This window comes from Sciurus vulgaris, assembly GCF_902686455.1.
Source record: "Sciurus vulgaris genome assembly, chromosome: 1".
Taxonomy (NCBI): Eukaryota; Metazoa; Chordata; class Mammalia; order Rodentia; family Sciuridae; genus Sciurus; species Sciurus vulgaris.
The window spans coordinates 175,296,946-175,316,893 of record NC_136461.1 but is presented as its reverse complement, the minus strand read 5'-3'; the positions used below and the strand labels follow the sequence as shown (position 1 = coordinate 175,316,893).

General features: G+C 48.9%; 1 long non-coding RNA gene across 2 annotated transcripts; it reads right to left on the bottom strand.

Moving 5' to 3' along the window:
• Window positions 1–697: 697 nt before the first annotated feature.
• On the bottom strand, window positions 698–9,360 carry LOC306655460. 2 transcript variants are annotated; one of them, XR_013762263.1, is made up of 4 exons: window positions 9,297–9,360; window positions 8,580–8,618; window positions 7,452–7,617; window positions 698–1,200 (listed from the first exon to the last, which is right to left on the bottom strand). It is a non-coding gene; the product is annotated as an uncharacterized lncRNA (long non-coding RNA). The 2 variants fall into 2 exon arrangements; XR_013762264.1 differs by having other exon boundaries at window positions 7,452–7,645; window positions 9,297–9,331.
• Between the last annotated feature and the right edge of the window lie 10,588 nt (window positions 9,361–19,948).

Below are 19,948 nucleotides of genomic sequence, written 5' to 3'. Positions count from 1 at the left end.
TTTCTCACTTCCACTTATCAAAAAAAAAAAAAACTGTGTGCGTCACTCTCGGCCTCTGAGTCGCACTGGAAAGGGGTCAGCAGGAGTGGTTGGCTCTGCTCTCGATTTTAACATAAATAGAGCCACACCATGTGTCCTTTTCTTATGTGGCTTCTTTGGATCAACACATTGTCTGTAAGTTTCACCTGTGTTGTGTTGATCAGTATTTAAGAACTTTGTCGGCCAGTGGCGTACTCCTATTATCCCGGCAGCTCCGGAGACTGAGGCAGGAGGATTATGAGTTCAAAGCCAGCCTCAGCAACTTAGTAAGGCCCTAAGCAACTTGGCAAGACCCTGTCTCGAGATAAAAAATAAAAAGCGTTGGGAATGTGTCTCAGTAGTTAAGCACCCCTAGGTTCAATCCCTAGTACCAAAAAAAAAAAAAAAAACCCATATTATAATTTGTTTATTTATTCATCTATTCCCTCATTGATGGCCATTTGAGTGATTTCCAGGTTCAAGCTGTTGTGAATGAGGCTGCATGCATTCTTGGGCTAGGAGTCTTCTGGATATATGCATCATTCCTCTCCTGTGTATATTGAGGAGGAGAACTGCTGTTCCTTGTTACCATATGCTTAGATTATTAGAAACTGCCAATTTTCCAAAGTGGTTGTTTTAACATATGCTTTAATCTGTGTTTTCATTCTCTTAGCAATCTCAAGTGTTGTTCAGTCCGCTCACAGTGGTCTACTGAGCACCAGGTCTATGCCAAGCACTGTTCTAGGTGTGGGACATAGCATTGAATAAGGAACATGAGGCCCCTGCCTTGACCCATCCTCATGAAGGTGATGAGCAAGACAACCTAAATGAACAAAGAAGGTAATTTCAGGGGCTGACCCACACTCTGAAAAAGAGTCACGTTGCAGGCTGTGGTGGTGCACACCTGTGATCCCAGTGGCTCTGGAGGCTGAGGCAAGAGGATTGCAAGTTCAAAGCCAATCTCAGCAAGTTAGCAGGGGAGGCCCTAAGCAACTTAGCGAGATCCTGTCTCAAAATAAAAAATGAAAAGGGCTGGCAATGTAGCTCAGGGGCTGAGCACCCCAGGTTCAATTCCTGGTACCCCCCCAAAAAAGTCACATGTGGGAGCAGGATGGCCATGTGCTCCTTCTGCTGTTGCACCCAGGGAAGGTCTGCTTGAGGAGCTGATCACTGAACACAGATCTGAAAAACAGATGATATCAGCAGCGTGGAGCTTGGGAAAGAGTGCTGGCAGCAGAGGGAATAGCAGGTGCAGTTGCCCCAGGACAGCAGAGAGCATGGTGGGTTCGGGGGAGAGAAAGAAGGTCCCCAAGGCTGGCACACCGTCATCCATTCACTCACTCAACAAATAAGCATAATTGAGCTCCGACTTCTACTATGTGTTGGGCACTGTTCTAGGCTCTGGCACCCCAGCCATGAACAAGATGGATATTGTGCCATCACAGAACAAGCAGGAAAGAGCAGATGGGAGAATGTGGAGGAGTAAACAGAGGCCAAGGTCAGTAGGACTGTTTAGATCATGGAAAGGAATTTGGATTTTCCCCTAGAGCAGTGGGAACCACAAAAGGGTTCTAAGCAGAGAGGCGGAAATGATGGACTTGAGTGGATGAAGGAAGGATGGAGGAGGGAGACCTGGGAGGAGGCAGGTAGTGGTGCAGGCTGGAGACCCGGACTAGGATGACGGCTGTGGCCATGGAATCAGTGAGGATACTCCACATTCAGGATGTTATTTTGGAGGTTGAACCAATCGGACATTAATGAAAGGTGGATCATGAGGTAACCGATAGGAGGAATCCAGTTCAAATTCTGGGTGCTGATCCTAGCAGCTGAATAGAGGATGGTGCCCTGCACTGAGGTTTGGGATGACTGGGGTGGGGGAGGAAAACCAATAGGTCCATTTTGCTAACTTTGAGGTGCAAATGAATTTCCAAGTGGCTTAAAGAGCCCAGAGTTCTAGAAAGCCAACCTGAAGATAACTTTGAGACTCACCAGCATGTAGATGCATTTGAAAGATAAAGGACTGGATGGAATTACAAAGAAAGAGAAAGTAGGCCAAGAAAAGGATGGAGCAGTCTTGGAATAATGAGAATTTGCAGTTACATTCTATAGATGAGGAGACTGAGGCTCAGAGAAGCTAAACAAGTTGTCCAAGTTCATACAGCATGACAAAGCTGGTCTTGTTCCAGGGTCCACCTACTTATAATGCCTGAGGTTTCTCAACCGTACCACTGAAATGCCATGTAATTTCAAACAAATTGCTTAACCCCTCAGAGTCTCAGCTTCCTTGTGTGTGATGTGAGGATCATTATAATGACACATACATACCACGTAGGGCAGTGTGAGTATAAAATATAATTAAAGTGCTTAGGACAGTGTGATCAGCCAATGTTATGTGAGCCACAGGGTAAGAGCATGCAAGCCTCAGAGGTAGGGAAGAAGAGATGAGAAATTCCACATCTGCACAGCCAGGGAGCCAGGTGAGCTGGCTCCAGATGGCCCTGTTAGTATGTGATGGGGACACAGGCCAGGTCAGACAAGGTAGGTCTGGCCCAGATGGGAGACCTTTCTATTTGCTGCTAGGGCAACCACTGGCCCCAGAAACCACTGGGTGTGGATAAGTTTTACCATCCCCTGAAGGTGGATTGTGGCACTGTCACTGGGCCAGGGCGGGGCTGCAGTCAGAGGACATTGTGGTTCAATCCAGGGACAGAACCAAGCGAGCAAGGGCCTTTCCCTGGAATTATACATGGGAGCCCTGCTAATGGACCTGGGTGACATTTGTTGTTCAGTCATGACTCGGATTCCTCCAGGTAGCACCTATGCTACAAAAGCTGAATCTGGAGGCAAGAGAAGAGAAAGCTCTAGTGCATATTGAATGAATTTGCTGTTCCCTGACTTTGGGGAGCACCGTTCTCCTTGGCCTCTACTCTTGGTAACAGCATCCCCTGCTGCCCTGCCCAACGCTGTGTGCTTCAGACCCCAGCCCCCTGCCTGCCCAGAGAATGGATGGGGGATCAAATCTGCACCAACCAAGAGTTGTCCCCCTTGATTTTACAGGTATTAGGAGAACTACCTTTTATCTCTCAGGATTGCTGGCTGCAGTGACACACGTGGGACTATCTCTGTCCTTAGCTTCCTTTGCGTGTCAGCCAAGAGAGAACAAAGCCACAGACAGAGTTAAAACCAGGAGACAGAGAGCTTGGGTGACTTCATCTGGTCCCTGGATCCTGCTGTCTGGGCCAGGCCTGTGGGCTCTATTCCATGATGGGTCAATGTGTTCCTGACATTTGCTTAAGCTAGTTGGTACTGGGGTCCTTCAGAGCCATAAAGCTCTGACTAGCTGATTCACATTAGAATTGAGTAAGTGCTAATCTTCACAGAGTGAACTGAAACTCACTTTGTGAGTGATTCATGGCTGCCATTGAGTTTCATGAATAACGAACCTGGAAGGTTTAAAGTTCCAGTCCAAGGTCCACGGCATTTAAACAAACCAGCCAACAGAGCTTTTGTGGTCTATTTTTAGTTTATCTCACACCTATCTGCCCATGTAGCTTCTAAAGTCCTTGCCCCCACCCCATCAAAAAAAAAAAAAAAAAAAAAAAGCAAAGAAGCAGCAGCCCCAACTCATGTGGACAAGGTAACACTAAAATGGCTTATACTTAGCTTGGGGAGCTAGAATGTTTCTTAGGGAGATCAAGGCAAAGGAGCCCAAAAGACTGAATTTAAGTTCACACCGGACCAGATCAAAGGTACCATTTGGACTTGAGGTTTTACAATTGTGGCCTCAGCAATAGGCTCCAGTTGAATTATGAATGCCTAAAAGATTTAGCCATCTAAAATCTCATGGAATCCAGTCTTCCCACAGAGACTAAGTCACTGGGTAGCCTCTAGTTCATTCATATGAACATGTACACATATACCTCTGTGTGTGTGTGTGTGCGCGCGCGCGCGCATGTGTGTGTATGTGTGTGTGTGTGTAGTGGTCCCCCTTGCTCCTTCATGTTCAATGCCTCTACGGAAGCCTAAAACTGCAAGTAGCACTGAACACTATATATACTACGTTCTTCCCTCTACATACATACCAATAATAAAGCTTAACTTATAAAAGACGGCACCGTAAGAGATTAACAATAACTGGTAATAAAATAGGACACAAGTAATAATGTACTATAATAAAATTGTATTAATATAATGTCTCTCTCTCAAAATATTGAATTTTCCATTTAAACTTATTGTGCTGTGGTTGACTGCAGGTATCTGAAACTTTGAAAGACAGAAGCACAGATAAGGGAGACTACTCTGTGTATAGATGTGTGTACAGGCACACTCAGTTTCCAGCCTCACGTGCTTCTTAGAAAAGAGAGAGAGAGAGAGAGAGAGAGAAAGAGAGAGAAAGCCAGCCATAGTTCCTTAAAATTTCTTAGGAATTCCTTCCTGGCTGTCACCTCCTTTCCTCTGGAAACACTTTGATCTAGTAGCTCCACTGTCCTTGCAGAACCACTAAGCAGGTGAGAGCCAGTTCAGAACCATCTTGCATGACCTTGCTTTCTGCTGGGAAGTGGGGTGGGAAGGCGCCTTGAGAAGTCGGAAGAGGGGAGGGCATAGTCTCCCTGAACCTTACATCTGGCAGGCCCAGAATATGCAGCTCTTGATTAGGGCAGAGAGAGCAGACCCAGGAGACCCAGAACCAGTAGCCAAAGCGGGTTTGAAGTGTTGTCCTCAGGGGCTTGGAGGCTGGAAGGCCAATCTCCCCTTCTCATTGTTCTCACGGCCTGGAGCAGATCCTTTAAAAGGGGTAATTCCCTCCTTGCTGCAAGGAGGAGCTCTTTTGTGGGACTGTGTTTGAAGGAGGGAATTGCGAAAGCCTGACAGGAGCCCAGGCACCTCTGCAGGTGCCCAGGGCAGTGGGGTGTGGGTGCCCCTTTCTGCACCACTGTTGTGCTGGTGGCTACAATCAGCCTCTTGGAAGATGCTAATGAGATCCTTATAGAGAGCTAGAAAATCATCTGCAGCAGATGGTAGAAGGTTAGGTTTTGATTTCTCTTGTTCCACTGTTGTTTTTCTTTTTAAAAAAGAGAAAAAGTGCTAACCAACATGCTGCTTTCTTCTGCTTGATTCCTACAAAGCCACTTTTCATTTTTAAATTAACTTAACCCCTTTTATCTGACCATCCTCAAATCATAAATGTAAGGAACGATATCCTTTTAGAAACCAAAGCAAATCATTACCCAGCTCCTTCCTTCTGTCCCTCTTGTGCTTTCCACATTTTTTTGTTTATACCAGAGAAATCATTACATTTTTTCCAAATCTACAGAGATGATATTCACAATGTGATGAGGACCCTAGGGATGTGTGATTTCATTTTATTACTGGCTGGGGCAGGGCCAGGTTATCATGTTTTGGTTAATTTTTACTCCCTCTATAGATAGATGTAAAAGCGAAAAAAAAAAAAATTGCATAAGAGCCCTTAAAGAGAAAGCTGCATACTTTATTAAATACCTTCCACATGCAGGCACCATGCTAAGCAACACTCTGACATCACCACCTCATATAATCCTCACATTCACACTAAAGGAGGCACTACTATTATCCCATTTTACAGATGAAGAGACTGAGACCTGGAGAAAGAAGCTAGTCCAAAATCAAATGGCCAGGAAGGGCAGCACTGGAACTCAAAGCCACTCCCAAGCCAGGGCTTCAAGATGGTACATTTTTCCTTGATAAATTCCAGGTGGATGAGTGATAGTAATCTCTGGAGTTTGGGGGGCACTTCCCATGATTTTAGCTGCTTGTTTGGCAGCCAGATGTTGAGAGACACACTTATGGAAAGAGAGATGGACATGAGTTATAGAGGCCCAATATCAAAGATGGAAGATAGAAGCTCCATTTGTAGGTGAAGACGCTAGAGTCCAGAGACTATGGCGTTTTTGTTACTTACTGATGTGTAGCAAAAAGCCTAAAAGGTGGTGTCTTAAATCACAAATTGTTTTTATTGCTCCCGATTCTGTGGGCCAGAACTTTGGCAGAGCTTAGCAGTGCCATGTCAGGATGGATCCATGTGCGTTGGCCAGGCTGGCCGGAGCAGGGCCTCTCTCACACCACACGGGCCTTGGGGTAGGCTGCTGGCTCTGCCTGGCCCAGACTGGAACAGAACCCCTCTTGTCTTATTTTACTGCGTGAAGCTGGTCATAGGACCAGCCTAGATTCAAGAGGAGGGAACAGATTCACTTTTGGATACTGAGTTGTGACCATCCTTGCAGATGATCTACCATATAGTGCCTTAGGAGCAGCAGGTATCCAAGCATTATAATGTTACAGAAAATCCTACTGTGGCTGCTTCCCTGGAAGGGAAAAGATTCCCTTAGAAATTATATTGTTCAGATTTTTTCAGCCCTAACAAGTAAATGTGGAAGATATTTTAGGGGGCTGGGAGCTGGCGTCACTCATCTATTCCTGTGGGTGGTCTCATGGGCCTATGTGACCAGTTCGATTCAGCCAGGGTGGGAGACACCTTCCCTTGACCCAAGCAGTCTGCACATTCTCTCTGCCAAGGCAGAGCCCTGTGCAAAGGGAAGGGGCAGGGCCATGTCTGTGTGGGGGGATGTCCACTCCACCAAGGACGCAGAGGCAGTGTGCCCAAGGCTGTTGCAGAGGCTGCCAAGGTAAGGGAGGTAGGGAGAATAAACTCCATCCACTGAGAATGATGGGCTCCATGTCCCTCTAACAAAAACCAGACCAATGGCCTGGTTCAGAAGAATTTAGTAAGAAAATAAATTCTAGGCCTTAACCAGCTGGGCATTTGCAGTCATTTTATAAAACTCATTCACATACCTGAGTAAGAAGCAAACAAAATTCAAGGTCAAATACAGGACTGTGTTCTGGGATGAAAAACTAAAGTGGATTATGATGAGATGAAGTATATTTCAAACTTAGGAATTGCTAGAGTCAGAGGTAGCCTAAGAAATCAAATCTGGTCCAAGTCCCATTTCATACATGAGAAGACTGCGGTCCAGAGAAGTGTGGGTTCTGAAGCTTTGTGGGTTCTGAAGCTTTCCGTTACTTTCAAATTGCTAATGAGTGCTTAGCAAGCACTGGTTAGATTAGGTGTCAAGTGTTTTGCCTGGTGATGGGAATTCAAGGTGGGGAAGGACATAGCTGACAGTGGAGGCAGGGTATGCAGAAGGACAGCAGAAGCAAGCTATGACCTCAGCAGTGCGTGTCCGGAGGGCACCATGGGAACCCAGGTTGGTGGTGGTGGTGGGGGGGTGTTTTCAAAACAGTTTGTCTACTGAGCTGCCCATCAGAGCTACACTGGAACACCATGATTTAAAAGAAATTGCATTCATGTGCATTAACAAGAGAAAATCCTACACATGGCTTGCCTGTAAGCAGACCCTGCATGTCACATGCAGTCTCACAGAATGTGACCTTACCAACTATCCTGAGGGAGGTGGTAAGCTTTAATCCAGAGCCTCTGGTTTCCAGCTTCTTCTCTGCACCACAAAATGAGATGTATTCTAGCTGGAGACTCAGGATAGCCAGACCATGACTGGAGTCCACCATCCATCAGCATGCCTGGTCACAGCCCTTGACAAAGTCCTAAGAGTGCTACGAAGGGTGTTCAGAGCTGAGGGGAATCCAGAGAAAGGACAGCACAAGCCTGGGAGTCAAACTCTTGGAGCTTCAGGCTGCTCACTTGTCCAATGGGAAGAATAATAATAATAGCAAACACCCACGGGGTGCCCACAGTGCAACAGGGACTGATCTGAGGCTTTACCAAATTATCTTTCAGTCTGCACACAATTCTGTGAGTCAGCAATGACAATGACTCATTTTACACATGAAGGAACACAGCCTTGAGGGCTCAAGTTACCTGCCAAGGTCACACAAACTGGGGAGGGGTGTCCAGATGCGGCCCCACGTAGTCTCAGGAAAGCCTGTGAACTCTGGCTACACCTTTTTTTTTTTTTTTTTTTTTTTTTTTTTTTTGCAGGAGAAACAAAACAGGGGAAGCTCTCCTTCTCTGGGCTCCATCCCCCTTTCTCGCAGCTCTCTCCTGGGAACCTGACCCTACTCTTTGGCCTTCTGTGGCTCTTACCATCTGCTCAGAGCACCCCTCCTGCAGCCTCCCTTCTGCCTTCAGGAGACCTGCTCTCCTGGGAACTCAGGCCTAGGGGGCGGGGGTCCCTCTGGTCAGCTCCAGGCTCTGACACTGATCCTCCTTGCCCCTCCCTCCCTTCAACTGCAGCAACCACATCAAATCTGATACCATTTCCGCTCCCTAGAGAGACAGCACCGCATATGACTTTCAACCCTGTCCTGTAAGAGACAGCAGAGAGGAGACCTGGAAGGTTCTTCCTCAGCTTCTGCCATTCTCTGGCCTACTCCACCAAGGGGACCATAGGGGAGTTAAAACATCCCAATACAGTTGACTTTCACTCACTGTCACCAGGTTTCTACCAGACATCTTCCACCTCACACCATTCTCCCCTCCACATTTACACACAAAGACCAGAGTCCAATTTCATCAAACAAGGAAGTGGCAGAGATAGGATACAAACCCATGTCCATCTGCTCCAAAGTCCATGTCTTCTTCATCACTAGAGGAAACACAAAGGGACATTGAGGGTGTCTTGGAGCTCCAAATGTAACTCTCAGATCAGCAACCTTGGCATCATGGGGAACCTGTGAGAAATGCACACTGACAGCCCCTCCTAGGCCCTGCTGAACTAACTAACGGGGAAATAGGCATTTATGGAGCTCCCAGCAAAGCCTACTAAAATTTGAGAAGCCAGGGCTGGTGGTGGTTGACCACCCTGGCCAAACAGTGGGAATTACCTGGGGAACTTTACAAACTACCCGGGTCCCCTACCCGTGCTTCTGAGTTAAGGGTATGGGTACAGCCTGACCGGATTTTTACATCTTCTCGGGCGAGCCTCACGGGCAGCCCTGAGACCCACTGGCAGGACAAAGGGGAAGACTGAAGGCAGCGCAGGGTGTTAACACCAGAGGCAGAGATATGTGACCAGCATCAGGAGGCTGGGGAGACACAGTGACAGGACGGTGACGGGGTGTCCTTCCCGCCGGTGTGCGGTTGTACAGGCAGCGGAGAAAGAACCCGCGTGCTGAGAAGCCAGAGAGGTGATGCCCAGCGACCTCCGGGGGCCTGCGGCGCCCAGGGTGGGGTGCTGAGCCAAGGGGGCGCAGCGTGCATCGCGCGCAGGCGCAGAGGCGTGAGAGCGGCAGGGCGGCGGCGGCGGCTGGGCGGGGTGACTCACCGGGCGGAGGCGGCGCGGAGGCGACGGGCGGCGGGAGGCCAGGAGCCAACTGCAGCCGCCGCGGGCCGGCCTGCCTGGCAACAGCCAGCGCCGCCCCCGGGAGGGGAGGGAGCCCAAGCGGCGCTGCAGGTGCGGCGCGGCCCGGGGAGGGCGCGTTCGAGCGCGGCTTTGTTTCGGTCCCGCACAGCCCGGGGCCCCAGGCCTGTGCGCCAGCCTGCCAAAGCTGAGTCACGGCCGGGCAAGTGGCCAGAGGGCCCCACCCGCGAGGATGCATCCCTGTCCTGAAGCTGGCCGTCTGATGACCAGAAGGAACAGGAGCCGGGGAAAGGCGGCTTCTATTCTACCAAACCCCTTCGGGAGGTGGGAGTCAGGCCACCCTCAGACGGTGTGACTCCATAATCAAGGTCACCCCAGCCTTCAGCCCTTGAGCAGATTAGGAAGCAAAGCAGCAGCCGCAGTCCCTGAAGATGCCACAGCTTAAGGGAGCATGCTTTTAAGACACCTGTGAGGGGCTTGAGGCACAGCCTCCACGACAGACCTGGAGCAGCGAGGTGCAGAAAGGACCCTGGACTGCTCCAGGTCCCTGCACGTTCCTGAGGTGTGGGGTGCAGGCGAGAGTGGCTGGCCTGGGGCCGTCTGGAGGACTGTCAGAAATGCAGATTCCCTGGCTTTGTTCCCAGTGAATGAGATTCCTTAGAACTGGGCTGAAAATCATTTTAGCAGGCATGCCAGGTGTTTTTTAAATAGGTGGTTGGTACAGTGCAGTTTGAGAATCACTGATGTTGTAGAAGGTTCCATGAACAGAAACCTTTGACCACATATGGCTGCCCCTGAATAATAACAAGTTGAGGAGTTTACCCCAAGGAGCAGTTGGCAGAAGTGGAAGTCAAAGCAGGGTCATCAGTCCCCACATTTATGTTTATAAGCACAGGCCAAACCTACTCTAGGGTAATTCCCAGGAAGCTTCTAAAAACTTCCCTTGTACTTTTACAGTATTGGATGCCACCCGAGATAAGCATTCTTCTGACATTTGTATGCTGTTAGTTTTTTTTTTTTTTTCTTTTCAGAGCAATTGATTTTTTAAAATTTATTTATTTTTTTATTGTAAACAAATGGGATACATGTTGTTTCTGTTTGTACATGGAGTAACAGCATACCATTTGCATATTCATACATTTACATAGAGTAATGATGTTTGATTCATTCCGTTATTTTTTTCCTTCCCTGCTGTTAGGTTTTTATTTCTTTTTATTTATTTTGGGGAGTACCAGGGGTTGAACTCAGGGGCACTCAACCACTGAGCCACATCCCTAGCCCTATTTTGTATTTTATTAGAAACAGGACTTAGCGCCTTGCCATTGATGAGGCAGGCTTTGAACTCATGATCCTCCTGCCTCAGCCTCCTGAGGGGCTGGGTTTGCAGGTGTGGGCCACCTGGCCAGGCCACTGTTTGGTTTTATAGGGATGTTGGTATGATACGTGGATTTGGGGATATTCTACCTTAAGCCTATCAGTTACTAATAGACACAAACACCCAGAAGAGTCTATTATTTCTAGGTAGATGTCAGCTCAAATGGATTTTTATATAATCTCTAGTTTAAGGGCTGTTAGTCTATCAAAAGAGGATAGAGAAAAAATTCACTGAAAATTAGTCTTAAGACAATTTATCTCTTTGCTTGGCAAATGTCCATCTTATCCTGTTTAAAAACCCATAATGGAAAAAAATGAGTAAAAATAAATTACATTTTCAACAATTTGAAGTGTGGACACATATGTGTCTGGGGGCAGAGACTTTGACTCAGATCTCAGCATTTCCACTTCCAAGCTGTTTCAGGCAAGTTTATAGCATTCGTGCCTTGGTTTCCCTAACCTGAAAAAAGGCATAAATAGCTGACACTGACTACATGAAGAGATGGCAATGGTTCTTTTATGTAATCCACATTTTACAAAGAAGGAAATGGAGACTGGAGGCTAGGTACAAGGGATGCCACCTTTCAGGCCAGGCCTGTTGCCCCCAGCCCCTGCCTTTGACCACTCCTCATCTCTCCTGACTGGCTCTCGACACTGGCCCTGGGTGTTCTTCATCAATACTCCTAATGACTACAGGTTTTGTGTGCCGTGAACTAGTGTAAATACTTCGCTCGAAGTTAATTCATCTAATTTTACTCTTACCCTATGAAATGGAATTATTATTTCATCTTCATCTCTCAGAGGAGGAACAGAAGCACAGAGGTATGAGAAGCTTACCTAAGACTGCCACTGTGAGAAAGGGGCAAAGTCCAAACTTACACGTGACCAAGGGTACCCAACCGCTGCCCTGCACTGCTGCTCTGATATAATCACACGGGTTATATAAGGAGGGAGAGGCTGACCCATTAGAGGCAAGGCTGGGAGGCGGATTTTTCTTACCTCAGGTCCCTGCCTCTGGATACAAGGATCCTTTCTATTTACTTTTGGGAAATTTATGGCTCTCTCACTTTGAAAATTGGGTGGTTATATGGGGCAATTTAGAGGGGTTTTGGAAAGCCTGTATACAGCAAGCACATGATCTGTAGGAGACACACTGGGAGCCTTCAGCAAATGTGCATTCCGAGGCAGGGGTGGACATCGAACTGCCCAGGGGCTGAGCAGTGCCCCCTGGGTGCAGGGGAGTGGCTCACAGGCGTCAGCTTAGCTGTCACCCATCTGGTCTCCTGCAGGACCACCTGGCGCCAACCCCACACACGGCAACTGTTCTCCTGCTGAAGTGTTCCTCCTTACCTCCTTCCTCCACGCCCTCCACTGAGTCGCTTGTCTTCAGTCCCTCACTCTCTCCAGGGTCAAACTCCAGCTGTCCTCTGCACCCCCCGCCCTCCAGAGCACCATCTTGTGTTTGTGGTGGCAATAGCAGTGGTGGTGGGGAGAGGGGAGAATCTCACTCTTGCCTCTTCTCTTCCAGTTTATTGTGATTTTTAAAACTCTACACTATTACATCCGTCAAGTCATCCTTTTTGATTCTTGCCATGGGCTGAATTGTATCTCTCCCTCCCTGCAGTTTCAGATGGTGAAGTCTGTTGTGTGTGAGATCGTAAGCTCACAGCAAGTGTTAAAGGGGCTCTGCCCTGGTGGATGGATTAACGCCCATCATAAGAGGGCTTGAGGCTGTGCGCTTGAGCTTTTACTCTCTCCTGTGTGTGCCCTTCCTCCTTCCATCATGGTATGATGCAGCAAGAAGCCCTTGCCACAGGCAGTGGCTTGGCCTTGGACTTTGCCCAATGTCCCACACTAAGAAAGAAATCTCTGTTCTTTATAATATAATTACCCAACCTGTAGTAGATTGTTATAACCACTAAAACAAAATAGACTAAGACAAAGACCGACCCCAAAATAATGGTATTTGGGTCTTTGGAGGTAGGATTAGATGAGGTCATAAGGGTGGCACCCCACGATGGGATCTGAGCCTTGGTAAGAAGAGATGAGAGCTAGCGCGTGCGTACTCACTCCTGCTCTCTCTCCCCGCCATAGGGAGAGGACACGGAGAGAAGGCAGCCATCTGCACCCCAGGGGGAGCGTCTGCTGCAGACACTGACCTTGTCAACACCTTGATCTCAGACTTTCCAGCCCCCAGATCTGTGAAAAAATAAAGTTGTGTTGTTTGAGTGACCTGTCAATAACATTTTGTTATAGTTGACTAAGATAATCCTAAAAGACCTGATTTGTACGTTTAAAAACCCTGAGCTTCCTGAGGCAATGAGGTTACTGCTAGGTGTCCAGCTTAGGGAGACACTTACCCAGAGAGCTGGGGGACGGGGTAGGAAGGGAAGAAAAGCGAAGAACTTTATTTCAAGACAGGAATGGGCTGAATCTCCACCTTGTTCCAGGCACTGCGATAAGCTTCACCCTGGGGTAACACTACCTCTGGTCCCACAAATACCTGAGGGAGTTATTTCTGGCTGCTGTTAGCCAACTAGCCCTCCAGGCAGCCCTTAATCCTCGCTTCTCAAACCTACCTGCATAGACCCGGCAGGGTGACCACACCCCCACCTCAGCACCAAAAACTGGGAACATGCATGTAACCCACAGCAGATAGGTCCCCTTGATGGGACTCATGCATGTAACCCACAGCAGATAGGTCCCCTTGATGGGACTCTCCACACCGAGCCCTGGACCATGCATGGACAAGACCCTGCCAGGCCTGCAGGCTGTAAATAGCAGATAGCAGGATTGTACCTGCATCTCAGAGCTTCTCCTTTCCCATTTCCATGTTTATCTGGCCCCTGGCCAGGACCATCAATTAGAGGGAGAACTGGTCCGAGTTTTATTTCCTCTGGGAAGATGGAAATAAAAAGAAAATGTCCCAAACTTGGGCAGCAGAAGTGGAAAGAGGAAGGAGATAACCCATATTTATGAAGCCTCAAATTACTTTACCCATTTGGGAACCACCCAAACACCCCTGTGCAAACAGGCTGGGAGAAGCCAAGCAAGTTGCCCAAGAGCACCTGTCCAGGGGGCCAGAGGAGGGCAGGAGGGAAACTCTTGGACCACCCCAAATGCAAGTTCTCTCCCCTACAGCATTCTGTATTCAAGAAAGAGGAGGCCAAGAGGAGGTCTCGCTGGTTCCCAAGTTGACACATCTGCTTCTGGACCACTAGCATCCTCTGCATTATCTGTCAGATGCCCCAGCAGACGCCAGCCGCTAAGTCCGCCCTCTCCTCCTTGGCCCCCCCTCCCCAAGTTCCTCATACAAGCCTGGGACTCAACTTGGCATTTGTGTGGCTATTTAAATTTCCCAGGTGATTCTAACACACAGCCCACCTGAGCTTTCCTACCCTTCATCTGTGTAATGGGGTCAGTGATGCCTCCCCACAGGGTGGCTGTACCTGGGAAGAGGGGTCTGGAGAGTGGGAAGAGATGGCCCGTGGCCACGTACCAGGCGCTAGCTAGGGGCTGACTCACTCTGCAAGGATGACAGACAGGCCAGGGCTGGTACCTAACCTCAGCTCCCGCCTGCCCAGCTCCTGGCGGCTCAGAGACACTACCCACCCTCCACTCCTTGAGATGAGGCTGGTGCTCTGAGGTCCCCCAACAGATGTTTGCTAAAGAAATGAATGGGTGCTATCCTATGATCTTCACCACAAAAGAGGTTCTTATCTCCCCTGATCCCAAAGTAAGTGTTGGAATTTGGAGTCAAGGTTCTGTCCCTGGCTGTGGGGCCCAGAGAGGTAACTTCACTTCTCAAAGCCTTTGTTTCTTCATGTGTAAAACTGGACTTCCCAACCGCTCTTATGTTATAGGGCAAGTCTGAAGAGCAGTTGAGACAAATCATGGGGGAAACAGTTCTATAAACTATGATTTGGTGAGAGAATTGAGATTCAGAGAGGTTAAGTGATTTGCTCGCAGGAACACGACAAGTAAATAGTGAAGCCAGAACTTAAATTCAGTACTTTTAGTCTTCTCTGATCCCCTAAAAGAAACCCAGATCCTCATTCTTAAAAAATAAAAATAAAAATAAATAAAACTCAAGTGCTTGGTTATAGAGGAGGGTGCAGATCCCTGGAAAACGAACCCTGGGGCTTTGTCAATTCTCTTGGGCCCACCTTATGGGTCCTCTATTGAGTCAGACTTTGCTGGAGGGAGCAGCTAGACCTTTGGTAAAGGTTTTTGATGAGGACAAGCCTGAGAAAAAATTCACAGACATTTTGTTTTTCCATGACAGAGAATCGACCTCTGCCGGTATAACTTGGGGTTGCCTTTGTCATTTCTAGAGGGTCTTGCAACCTGGGGGAGGGTCTCTGCAGATCAGAGAATCGCTCCAGCTTCCCAGCTCACAGCCTGGGGACCTGCTGTGGAGGGATTAGGAGGTCTCCAGAGCCAAACTTTGGACTCAGGAGCTGCTGGCCTGGTGCTGGCTCCTCCATGTGGAAGCTACTGCCCCAGAGGGACACAAGAGAAAGAACCTGGCACCTCTGACCACTTGTCATGTTACCTGTGATCAAAGCAGGATGCCACAGGATCTTAAACCTTCCAGAAAGAATTGTACAGTGAGGCTGGGAGAAGGGAGTTCACTGACCACTTCTCAAGGTCCCTCCACCCCCACACACCCTGACCATTCTCCTAGTGCATGGCCCTGCACCTCCACCCCCGAATCCAGGTTTTCCTCCTCTCCTGGGCTCCCTAGTGGACTCTGGAACAAGCTGAGGAGGGCTGCCCAGCAGGCAGGCTGGCATTACCTAATTGCTGGCCAGCTTCTTTTGTCACTTCATTTTTCCAAGCTGCCTGGCTCTGAAAGTCTCCTTCTCAGACAGACAAATGAGACTCCAGCCTTATTCTGCCCAAGCTCTGCAAAAAGCAGAGATCACAGGCTGTCGCCTTGATGGAGCAGCAGCCAGGAGCCAAGGCACAAAGCGCCGGGGGGCAGCGGATGTCTTTAGCAGGTAACAAAGCCTGAGCCAGTGCCCTACTTACGGCTGTGGCTTTTCTCATTGGGCTCTGCTTTCTGCTGTGAGATGCCTGGGGTCAGCATTACCAGTACTGGGACTTGATCTTCCTCAGCCAGCAGCCTCCTGGGAAGATGAGCCCTTGGCATCTAAAAAGCCTCTCCTGCCTCAACCCAGCAGGTGTTTCTTGGATCAGGAAGAAAACCTAATCAGAGGAATGCATAGCACTACCTGGCCTCAAACAGGTCTTCACGCCTGGGGCGGAAGCCAATTTCCAAGTGCAAAGGCAAACTGCAGCATCTGGCACCTCTGGGCTCCCGGTTCTGTGTTGCGGCATCTGCTTTTGAAAGAAAACTCCTTGGAGAGGCCAAAATAGATGCGACCTCATTTCATCCTGGTCCTGGCTGGTCAGTGAGATAGACAGAACAGCCTTGACCTCCTCACTGGCCTGTGGGCATCTCAAGGATAGGAACCAGGCCCCATTGGACTTGGTATCTCCTGGCACATGGTGTCCCTTACTGAGCCCAAGCAAGGTTCTGGATGTTTTGAGAAATTTCTCCACTTACGCCTCACCCCACTTCCAAGGGTGTTATATCCATTTTTCTGATAAGAAAACTGACTCACAGAAAGATTAGGTTCATAAAGGTCTTAAGTGGGGACATCAGACTCTGGATTCAGGTAACCAGGCTCCAGAATCCAGTTTCTTACCATTGCACTACAGTGAATAAGTAAATAATGGATGAATAAATGAAGGAATGAATAAGGCAGTTAATGATTTTGTGGAGGCCACGACATGAAAGCCCTCTGTTCAAAAATATTCCCTCCGTTATGGGTTTCATAGGCACTGAATGAGCTATTGAAGTACATCCTTTGGGTTTTTAATATATCATTATTTTCAAAAAAGTTCCTTAAAAATTGGAGCAATGGCAATTATTGACCATGCCTGAAGCCACTGGAATTTCTAGGGGAGGCCTAAGCTCCTAGAAGAGATGGTACCATATATGAGGAGAGAGGAACAAGGAGTCACGTGTTCTGCAAGGGGACAGGCATGCAGGTCTGGAAGGCTGTGAGCTGGGTTCAAGGTGCCCGTGCCTCTTGCTGGCTGTGGGACCTGGGGTGAGTCCCTCATCTGCCAGCAGGATGCGGATAACTGCCTGATGGCTTAGGATGGAATAAACATCGCAGGTAATGTGTCTGACTAAGTCCATGGTCAACAAATAGTAGCTGTCACTGTTATGACATAAATCAGAGCCACAAACGAGTCAGTGGTGATTATTACTCTGATCTTCCTTCTCAAAGTGGGTTCTGCCCTGGTGACCCTGTTTCTGGTCTCCCGGGCACTCCACTCATGCCCCCAAGGGCTAGCCCTGCCCTTCTCCCCGTGTCTCCTGGTGGACCCCGTCTCTTCTTTCTCCCACCGTGGCACTGGGCTTTGGCTTCCACCACTGGCCTGGGCATCTACCACTTGTCACATGGACTGTGTCCACTCAGAGACAGAGGACACTTATGGTCAACCTATTCCCTCATCTTTTTAATTCTTTGCCAGCTTGGATCTTGGGCTTCTTTCTGCTTCTCTACCCCTTTTTCTCACTATTTTCTCTTCCCCCTTCCCTGGTCCTGTTTGGCTCTAGTGGCTCTAATTGGACTTTGCAGCATGTGGCCATGAAGACACCCTCTCCCCTGCCAGCCTTGCTGAAAGGTCACACGACAGACTCAAGAGCACCATAGACAGAAAGAGGCCTGGCTACGGTGAGGGCGTGACAGCAGGGTGACTCCTCAGCAGAGGCAACCTGAAGCCACGGAGGGTCTGTGGGCCTGCTGTGTGTCCTGGGGGTAACTCTGCTTGCCCAGCCGTTACGCCAGCACAGAATCCTCCATCCTGAGGGCAATGAGTGAAGGAGGACATTAGAGGTGACACATGGCCTCATAATAATAACTAGCATTTGACAGGGCGAGATGGGGGGCAGGTTGGGAAGTCAAGCTTACAAAGCTCCTCTAATAAATTCTGTCACTGAACCTCACACCCATCCCATGAGGTGGACAGAGAAGTACAGTGAGCTTCATTTTACAGATGATCCAACGGAGGCCTTGAGAGTTTCAATGACTTGTCCATTACCCAGGCCTCGGGGCTGATCACCTGAACCATTTTCCCGCCATTTCTCTCAGCAAATTCTCACTGTGCACACTCGACTGTGGACCCACGCATCAGTCCCACCTGATGGGAGGCAGTCTCCTGGCCTGCTCCGGGTGCTGAGCATTCTGGAGAAAGCCACACTGCTGTGAGGATTGTGGCCAACACGGACTCTGGCCTCCAATGTCAGCCAGGCCCACAGGTCCTCTGCGATCTGTCTCCCGTGCCAGGTCTGCCCTTCTTCACTCCTCTTCACTACACTTCCGGACAGTCCCTTCCCTGCTTGCTTGGCTTCCCTCCACCCTGAACAAGCAGGTGACCTCTTCTCCTTTGATGTCACATGACTGAGTTCCTGCAGCAGGTGGCCCCACACCTATAAACACACCACCTCCTCCCAGCTTGCTGTGGCTAGGTGTGTCCCCCACAGTCATCTCCAATGTAGTGCTGGGAAGAGGGGCCTCTTTCCACCTGTGCTCACTTGCCTTCTACTTTTCATCCATAAGATGACAGAGCGTGAAAGCCCTCACCAGACACTATTGTGAAGTCCTTGGATTTTCCAACCTCCAGAACTGCTAGCTAAATAAACTTCTTTTCTCTATAAACTACCCAGTCTGTGGTATTTTGTCATAGCAACAGAACATGGACTGAGACACCTCGCTTGTTTTCTATTCTATAGTTTCAGAGCTATAAGTGTCCTTCCTATTGGAGGCTCCCTTCAACCCCCTCTCCAGGGCCTCTCCAGCCTTCATATATATGGAGGTAACACCAAAAAAGGTCAAATGTCACTTCTAGGACTCTAGTCCTTTCTTCTGGACTCTCAGGCTGGTGTCTCTCCCACTTTCCTTCCTGCTGTATTTCTTACTACTCTCCTATTCAACCTTGCTTCTTGAAAGGATGGTCCAGGCCAAGGCTTGTCAGCCTCAGCACTACTGAGGCTGAACCAGACAGTTCTCCTTTGGAGCCTCCTGTACATTGGAGGATGTATAGCTGCTCCCCTGGCCTCTATTCACTAGACATGTATTCCTCTCTGTTTGGAAGGATGCCAAAGGACTCTAGATGCCAGGCACAGAAAAGTACTCCACACTTGTTGACCTGTCGGTCTGTCTGTGTCAGGAGGTAAAGCTTTTGTTAGAAAGAATAAAGGATTGTAAATCTAAAATATAAATCTGTTCACAGCATCTCCCACTGGCAGGGACCCTGGGGGCTTCCCACTGTCTAAGAAGTAAAGACACTTCTCCCACAGCTCAAAAGCCCACACAGGCACCCATTTGCTTCCTGGCCTCCACTCTCGCCCTTGTTCACTTGTACCAGCCACAGGACTTACTTCCTGTCTCAGGGCCTCTTCCTGTCTCAGTACTTTGCACATCTGCTTCTCCTGCTCCACTTCCTTTCACCTAGTCAATGCTTAGCCTGTCTTTGCATGACAGGTCATAGTTCACTTTCTCAGGAAGTGACATTTGACCTTTTTTGTTACCTCCATATGTCCCTCCTGCCTCCATCTTTCTAGAATCCAGAGGAGGGGGAGAGCCATCCTGGCAGTACCCTGCTTTTAGGATCTGAGGGGAAAGTAACCCCGGGAAAGAGGTGAGGCTTTGCCAAGGAATTAGGACTGGGCTCCCTGGCTGCTCCTGTTGCTCCAGGGTTTCCTCTGGCTCCTGTGGCTGGATGCTCAGTGCACTCTGCTGCTCTCTCTTGGAGTCCAGCTTTCTTGGCCCGTCCCTACTTTCACAGTGTCAGTGGCAGGAAGAAAGCTGGAAGCCCCCATCCTAAGCCACAGGACATTTTCAGTACATGGGCCAGAGGGGGAGGCAGGCGCTCCACCCCTCCCCAGACAGGAAAGGGAGACATGCTTTTTCAGGCCCAATGACTACACAGGCAGGTGTCCTTGAGTGAATGGTCAGCATGTCACATGAGTCTGAGATTTGGACCGTGCAAGTGGGAGCTGGTGCCCAAGCCCCAGACACAGGGCTCAGTTTGTCACTCAGCTCAAGAAGAGGTCATGGAATTTTTGAGGGTAGGAGCCATTGTTAAATGAGAAAGCCCCTGAAAAATGCTGTGGAAACCATGTATTAAGGGGCTCAAAAGCCTGTCTCAGAGGATTTTTC